This window comes from Lactuca virosa, chromosome 9 (genome assembly GCF_052849685.1).
Source record: "Lactuca virosa cultivar CGN04683 chromosome 9, Lactuca_virosa_CGN04683_v6, whole genome shotgun sequence".
In the NCBI taxonomy this organism is placed as follows: Eukaryota; Viridiplantae; Streptophyta; class Magnoliopsida; order Asterales; family Asteraceae; genus Lactuca; species Lactuca virosa.
Window position 1 is genome coordinate 278,663,314 of NC_136434.1, and position 9,184 is coordinate 278,672,497.

The window sequence follows — 9,184 nt, forward strand, 5'->3', positions numbered from 1 at the left end:
TTCTTCCAATGGCTTCAACACACACCAAAAACAACCAAAATGGCTCACAATCACTCAAAGTAGCTTTAGGGTTTCGAGATTTAGGGTTAGGACAGTGGAGGCTGGAAATGAGGCCAACACCTAGGGGTTAAGGTGTTTAAATAGGGTGCAGAACCCTGGAATTAGGGTTTCATTTTACCCAGCCAACTCGTCGAGTTGAGACCTCCCAACTCGTCGAGTTCGTCACCAAAACGCACGGTCCAAAACATATCTACTCAACAAGTTTGGGGCCTCCAACTCGTCGAGTTGCTATTATAACAATGAATAGGTATAAGTTAAATACATACCAGGAACCAGACGTTACAATATTACTCTTTATTTAAAAAAATTAATATTTTTGTTGAAACTAGTTGATGATGCAAATGAAAACATTGAAATTCATGATTAAAATCAGAATCATACTTCTTTGGAAGAAAATAAAGACAATTTTGTTCCTAGTTCAAATGAAGAAATTGTTTCTTCAATTTCTAATTTTGATTCTTATTTACATACTGATGATCTTGTGTAGGGGATAATTTAAACAATCATGATTATTTCCATGGGAGAGTTCAAATTTGAATGCAAATGTATAGGGGGCGTTTATCACATGATAACATTGATAAGCAATCGGAATTTGAAGAAATAAATGTTGAAATTGATCCTGAATATGATATGAATTATCTACCTTTAACAAAATAGACAAGAGATCAAGCGAAATCTCAAGTCATTGGATATACTTTTTCAGGAGTCTTAACTCGTGCTCAACTAAAAGTAAAACAAGCTGCTTTATTTTCAAAAATGGAATATTGCATGTTCAACTCTTTTATTTCTAAAATTGAACCTAAAACTGTTAAAGTTGCTCTTGATCATACAGATTGGTTAAAAGCAATACATGACGAATTACATGAGTTTGATATAAACAAAGTATGGAGATTAATTCCTACACCTAATGATGCATCTGTTGTTGGTCTCAAGTGGGTTTTTCGAAATAAGCTGGATAAAGAAGGCAATGTTATTCGAAACAAAGCACGTCATGTGGGTAAAGGATATTGCCAAGAAGAAGGAATAGATTATGAAGAATCATGTGCACCTGTCGCTCGATTGGAATCAGTTTGTATTTTTCTAGCTTATGCAGCACATAAAAATTTTGAAGTTTTTTAAATGGATGTGAAGTGTGAATTTTTGAATGGCGAACTTCAAGAAACAGTGTATGTTGAACAACCACCATGTTTTGTAAATAAACAATATCTAGATCATTATTATGTTCTTAATAAAGTTGTTTATGGTTTGAAATGAGCTCCATGTGCCTGGTATGAAACTCTAACTCGGTTCTTTGAACAATCCAAATTTAAACAAGGTTCACTTGATCCTACTTTCTTTCGCAAAAAGGAAGGTGAATTTTGAAAATTGATGAAACCTAAACTTGAAAATTGATGTAATCTAAATTTGAAATGAATTAGATGGGTCCAATAAATTTATTGCTTGATTTAAATATCAAACATAGTAAGGAAGGTATATTCACTGATCAGGAGTATTATACTAAATCTTTTCTTACAAAATTTGGAATGACAGAGGACTCTGAGATAAAAGTTCCAATTGCATATGGAACTAAGTTGACTCCATATCTTCATAAACCTTATGTAGATCTTACACTGTATCGTCAAATGATTGTAACACTTTTATATCTCACTTCGAATAGGCCAGATATTATGTTTGCAGAATGCTATTGTGCTTGTTATCAAGCTAATCCTCGAGAGCCACACATGATAGAAGTGAAAAATATCTTTCAATATCTAAAGAGAACATCATCACTTGGTTTATAGTATCCAACTAATTTTGGATTTTTATACAAACATTTCAGATGCAAATCTCGGAGGTTGTGGGATTGATCGCAAAAGTACTACAGACGGTTGTCTATTATTGGATGGTAAACTTATAAGTTGGCAATCAAAGAAGCAACCTTTTGTTTCACTTTCAACAGTGAAAGTCGAATATATAGTAGGTGCTTCATGCACATCAAAAATTATTTGGATGGAAAGTCAATTAAGAGACTGTGGAATTTGTATGAAGAAGATTCCTCTTCATTATGACTCAGAAAGTGCAATTCTATTTGTCACAATCTTGTTCAGTATTCTAAGAGAAAACACATCGCCTTATGATATCATTTCATAAAAGAACATGTTGAAGACGGAAACATTGAAGTTCATTTTCTTAGATCAGTGGATCAATTGGCAGACATATTTACAAAAGCCTTACCATAAGTCACTTTTAATCGAATTCTTCAAGGGCTCATAAGGATTGAGGTTGAATCCTTTCCGAACTCATTTTCATAATTCTGAATTGTTCTGATCGTCGGATGCTATCAGAATTCACTGTTCACATCAGAATTCACTGTTTATTTCCGAAATATTCCGATCTTCGGAAGCTTTGAGAACTTACTATTAAATTCATAACCGTTTTCATTTTTTGTTTAATATTGGATTTTTCTGATTTTTTTATGCTCTAGATACTTCTTAGTTGCGAGAGTGTACAATGATTCGTAGGCCGGTGCACTAGGTATCAATATTTTCTTTATTTTTTCTTCTATTTTCAAAAATATCAAAAAACTCAAAAAGATTTTCTATATTTTTGTCTTTTATTTCCAAAAATATCAAAAATTCAAAAAGATTTTCTTTATTTTTGTCTTTTATTTTTAAAAATATTAAAAATCGAAAAATATTCTTTATTTTTGTTATGAATTTTTTGATCTCTCAACAATGATTTTCACTTAACCCCTGATGTTCTGAGTCTAAACCAACTTGAAATTTGGTTTCATGAAAATTGTTTTTATGATCGATTTCACTATTACCATGAAATTGTGAGAAACTCGTTTCCAAATATAAATTGATGGTGAATTCGTTTACGAATTATAGTATGCAACTAAAGGAATTGGCGGATGAAAGAAAATCATGTTTTATTGTACCAACTTCACTCCATAACTTTTTTCTACCATATATGTTTTCGATTTCCATGTAACCCCCTGATTATCAAGTATAAAGAACGTGATATAGGCGTACAAAATTATGTGTTTATGATCTTTTCATTATTATCACTACAATGGAGAGTGATACCCACGATTCATTACCCAAAAGGAATTGACAGTATCGTCACTCCATTTGTTTATTTCTTTCATATCTTTATCATATTTCACATAGCACTCCTGAGGTTTCCGATAAAACCAATTCGAAACTTTTTGTTTTATAAAATTATGTGCTATGATCTCCTACTATCACCGTAGGATAACGTGATGCACCACCATCCTATCCTATTTCTAAAATCTAATTTCTCTAGTACTTTCACACACTTCACTTGAAATCCTTGAGGTCTAAGATTAAACCAATCTGAACCAAGATTTCACAAAGTCTAGTTAGTGATTCAAGTCATTCTTCGCATGACTAGATGAAACTCTTCTTAAATTTGGTTAACTATACTTAGTTTCGAAATCAATCCTAATTGTAATTCCAATGGATTCTATTTTAGCTTATGCAAAGCAAAAGGGTGGATTAGTGATTGTGAAACTACTGCAATTTAAAATTGTACGTTTCATAAAACGGAAAATCAAATCATGGCGCATATTTGGAAGATCATGATATCAATTAAGCAATTTCAAACAGTGTCAAAAGCAGTTGGAAAAGTGATGAGCTAGCGGTTTTCTATTGGGTTGTAATTTTTACAAGTTGGGCGTAGGAACTCTTGGCTGGCATGGAAGTTATAGGCATTTAATATGTGAACGATTCTTTCTCTCTCCAATTATGGGTACCAATTCAAATTCAAATAAAAATTGTTTCATTATCCAAGACTATATAAAGCTTCAGAGTTATACATTTTGTTCTTTATGCTCATACAAGTTTTAAAAGGATTCTATAATTTTCTCTACTATACTTTGATTTTCTACAAAAAATCTTCATCTATAAATGGATTCTTCTGGGAATATTTCTTTCATGGATCAAACTGCATCAACTGCCATTTTGAAAACCAAAGTTAATCAGAATTTGGTGGCCGATTTAGATGCTTTGAAGTATAACCCTATCATTCAACCCTTGATCGAATGTTTAAACTATTTACTATTGATGAAAGCTTTAACAATGGTCGAGAAAGTTCCTTTGTCTCAATTATCCACAACGTATTCAACTGCTATTTACAACAGTGCTCAGGAGGTGATGAATTTTGAAGTTCATTGTCACAAAACTTCAATTTACAAGGTAAATTTCTACAAATTTCTAGGGATTTATTCTTCTCCAGGTGTTCTTCTTCCAAATTCAGTAGTAGTTTCTCGTCTCATTACTATATTCAATCAAATCGGGTACAATTCTGATATTTCTCTTTTTTTTAAGTTTAAGATATCTAGTTTGCCTCCAATTTGGAATGTACTACTTACTATCTTGTTCAAGTGTTTATTGGAAAGGGTTACTGGTTCTGATAGTGCAAGCAAAGTTTTCTACACATTGATTTATGGGTTACTTTATGGGGAGAGTGTTGACTGTTGATCTATTGTTTGGATTCGATTTACTCAAAGCGTGAGTTCAAATACCAAAGATTCAGAAATTTCCTATGCACGTTTCTGATTGATAGTTGTTCGTCGTGCCCTAAATCATTAAAAAGTTCCAGAAATGAAAGATTTTGTGGTTGTTGTGATTCTAAAGATGCATACAACTACCTTTGTTACTTTTGATCCTAAGAATTTCAATTATGTTGGTTCTATTTTGAAGGTGATGCTACCTAGAGTTCCTTTTGATAATGATATTATCAAAGCTTACAGGGAAATTCCAAATTCAGGTGTTCGAGAAATTCCTGCCTCTTTACAAGCAGCTCTTGCAACTGTTGATGCTCTAAAAAAGGAGGTAAAAAAAATTGCAAGCTACTGTGGTTGTATTAAAGAAAACGAAGCGACAAAGAAAGCCAAAGAATATATGAGCTATGATTGATGAAGATTCAGATGATCAAACTCACAGTAATGTTATGGGTGAAGAAACTTTTGTTAATGAAGATGATAATGTACATACTTCCGAAGTCCTTTCTAAGAATTCTGAACCAATTGTCTAAATTGCAACTTTGAAAGTCTCTACTCGGATATCAACTCCACCTGAGTCTGATGTATTTGAGAATATATTGAATGAACCCATCATAAATCTTTCTCAAACCTCACCACAACCTCTTCCTAAATCAACATCTATTCCGATTGAAACTACCATATCACCACTTCCAACATCTATTTCTAAACCAACATTTTCTTTTCAAAATACTTCATTATTTCAGATTCCAATCTTTATTGACTCCACAAATAATCCTTCTGTGACGCAACCTACTCCAACGACATATACTTCGCCAGAAGTTTCTACTTTCGAATCGGATGAGGAATTGAATAGAACTTCAGGCATCTCTGAGAACACATCTAATATGGACTCAAATGTCAACATTGGTGTGAAGGTTTCTGAACCTACATCATCTTATGTTCCTCCTAGGTCTCCTTGTTCTGATGCAAATTTTTAATGTTGGCGATGAACCTGATTCTCTTGATGATTTTCCTATTCCTGATTTCAATTTTAGAATTAAATGTGACGATGATGTTGGCTTATCTGCTCCAATAACTCAAGGTGAAATTTATGAGCTAAACAAAAAGATGGATCAGATTCTTAAGCATACAAATTTTTTTCCACAACAAACTGGGAAAATATGGTTCCTACTCATCAAGTAACCATCAAAATTTTAGTCAACTCTAATGCTAATGTTTTTGAAGCTCGAAAGAAATTAATGGCAGATTCAGCTAAGAAGATTGTGAAAACAAATGAGAAGATTGAAAAACTTGTTTCGGAGGTAAAGGAAATATCTTCCAACATGCAAAAGTTCATGACTGACTTTTAAAATTCTTCTGGTAAGAATGTTTCTGAAGTTAATAAAGTGATTGAAGGATTTCATTTATCTCTTAAAACTGAGAAGGAATCTCTATCCAGTCTTTGCTATGGTCTTCAATGTGATAATGCAGATCATCATACGTCTATTGCCAACTCTATCTTATGAATGAATAATGATCTTGCTCATGAAAACCGAATCATGGATGCTCTTGCTAAATCCACTCACAAGCTGAATGTTTTCAAGGAACAATTGAAAAAAATGATACAATTCAACTTGCCCAGATGAGTGAAGAGTTACTTTTGGTAAAAGGTCATAACTTCACAACTTATTGACGACAAGATGAAACTTATTATTGCGAAGTTAAATGAAGTTTTAGATGTTACACGTAGGTCGGCTACTACACAACAAGGGGGAGATGAAGGCGGTAAAGAAGTAAATGAAAATGAAATTCCTATTAATAAGGATTAGATTTCGAACGTTAATTGAGAAATCCTTATCAAATTGGGAAAATGGCTAAGTTAGATGTTGCAAAAGTTGTTCTAGAAAAACAAACCTTGAAAGAAAAGATGAAGAATCTCATAGAAGTGAAAACAGGTTAGAAGTTGAGATTTGATTTTGGGAAACTCTGATTCGTGATTTTGACACTTTGGAAACAATGTTTTGTAAACATTTATGGTTTTTGTTTGGTTTTGAAAAATTAAAATTTTACCTTGATTTTTGGGATGTTACACCATTAAAGTCATCCCCATTATTGGTTCTTGCATTCCAAGGAAGGTTGAAGAAAGTTCGTTGCTATATTCAATTATTTCAAAAGGTATATGTTTCTTTCTTTGTGATTTTTGATTTACATAGATTAGTTTAGGGTTTTCAAATTATGTTGCTATTATGATAAAATCCAAAGATCTCTAGGTTGCATGTGCCCATATATTGTTCGTGTGAAATTCTAATGTACAAATCATGTTTGATTACTTGTTATTGTAACCTAGAAAACCCATCATATACATGTAACACATTCCAGATAATAAGCATTTAATTCACATATCAACATTCAATAGATATTTAATACTTTTAATAAATACTTGTATTAAGGTCATGTTCATTAAAGTAACTATGCACTCACTTGATTGAGGTGGAAGATCCACAGGGAAAGCTAGCTCCTCAACTAATACTTCAGCTATCCCTTTGAAACAACCTAAATACGAGTATTACTATGTCTCAGTATTTGCTTGTGTTTATAAGGTTATGTTAACTATTTTTAGATTTCTCAGTAATCCCAGTGACTATTTCAAGTTCTAGCTGATAAGGAATAATCAGGTAAGATCGGATGTAGGATTCGTTTGGTATAGAAAGTATATTGTTTGGAAAATACACTTTCAATACCTCACTACGACTTTCATTTAATTCACTTAACCTAATAAGAAATCTATATTTGATTCATCTTTTATGACATCTTATGTCGTATAGGGCTAAAAGCGAAATTTCGAAAAATCATAACTTCTTCATACAAAGTCAAATTTGGGAGTTCTTTAAACCCACAGAATCATCATCGCGACTACTACAATTTTCATTAAGATTATTTGTCATAAACAATATTTTATTTTTAAACTTTATTTAACGTGATTCGTTAAATTTATAATAATTTTTTATATAAATATTATAAACTCATAATATTTGTCCATAAAACTTGTACGCAATATATAAATAACATTTATATAACTCAAATCGCGTACGAAGGTTTCTTATTTATTTACGATTATCATATTCGAGGATTTAGTTGTTCGATAAACGAATATTTATAATTTACAATCCTTAAACCATCTAGCCCGAATTCACGGGCGTTACATGAACGTATGAACTTATCAACATATGGAACTTATAACTCAATGGTTACATGAGACACATTTATTACCTAAGTGTGATGATGTCGAAAGACATATAATATTTAGAAGACCCATACTTATAATTGTTGATCTTTGTGAGCGAATGAATTATGTGTAGATCTATATGGGTTGGTAACCACACCTATGGTTATTAGCTACAACCTTCACGAACAAGTCAGAATTGGTGATAATTGTCTTTACTTATGGCGATGTCAATGAACCATCGGATGGGGCACAACACTTAATTAGTCACAGCTTGGTTATAGGGGCTCTTTGTAACATTGAAGTGTGAATGATTCAATAATTATATAGTTGAAACTACTATGATTCAAATACTTAAACATGTGAACTCACCAACTTTATATTGACTATCTTCAAATAACATGTATCCTCAGGGAAATAAGAGCGGGAAGCTTATGCCTATGGAATATGTCTTGGAGTCATAATCATCTTAGATTAGCAATGAAGTTTCTATAGATTAGTCTACTCTTAGAGGCATGCTTATATAATATTAACTGTCGTAACTCTAGACAAGCGCTTATGTAATTCATTTTCAATAATAAGATTTTCCACTTTTATGTTATTTGTTGTATTTCTTCTATGTATTCAATAATTGTGATCCATGACATCCTCACACCACCTAGCGATTCCGCGCTCGGCCGGTTGTGTCGTTGAGTTAACAGTAACTCTTGTACCAAAAAATTAGTTCGTCACCACAAGACGTCATGTTACAACAATGAACACACATATCATGGCCAACATATACAAAGTTCAAAGTTCAAATTTAATTCTTTCAGTCAAACCATTTCAACTTACATATACAAGTCTTACCTTGCCATTGCCAAAAAAAGATATTCGAAAAAATATACATGTCCTCCTCCTTCAACACTCCTCAAACTTCCCAATTAGATTCTTTTTATAGTAAAAGAGATACAGTTTCCCCAACATTGGCATACAACCAAACGAAGGATAAAAAACTATATTAATGCAAATAAAAGCGTGAAAAACTTAGTTTTGATATGTTAACTATATACATTCCCGTCCATTAAAATCATGTTGTGTATTTTAAACGACTACAGTTAAACACTAGTACAGAAAGATTTTTTTGATGCGGTTAAAATGATTAATAGATGCGGTTATTGAACCGCCTCAAAAAATATCGCCTTAAAAAATAGTCTTATTTATTGATGCGGTTATAAAACTGCCTCAAAAGATAGAACAACCGCACCAAAAAACAAATGCTTTTTCCATTAAAAAGGGAGTACAACCACACTATTAAAAGCTAGAACCGCTCCATTAAATAAAATAAAAAAACCTCAAGAGCATCACCATTACAAAGATAAACCGCTTGATTTACAATACAGAAACAAAACAACAAAAAATCATAATAGATG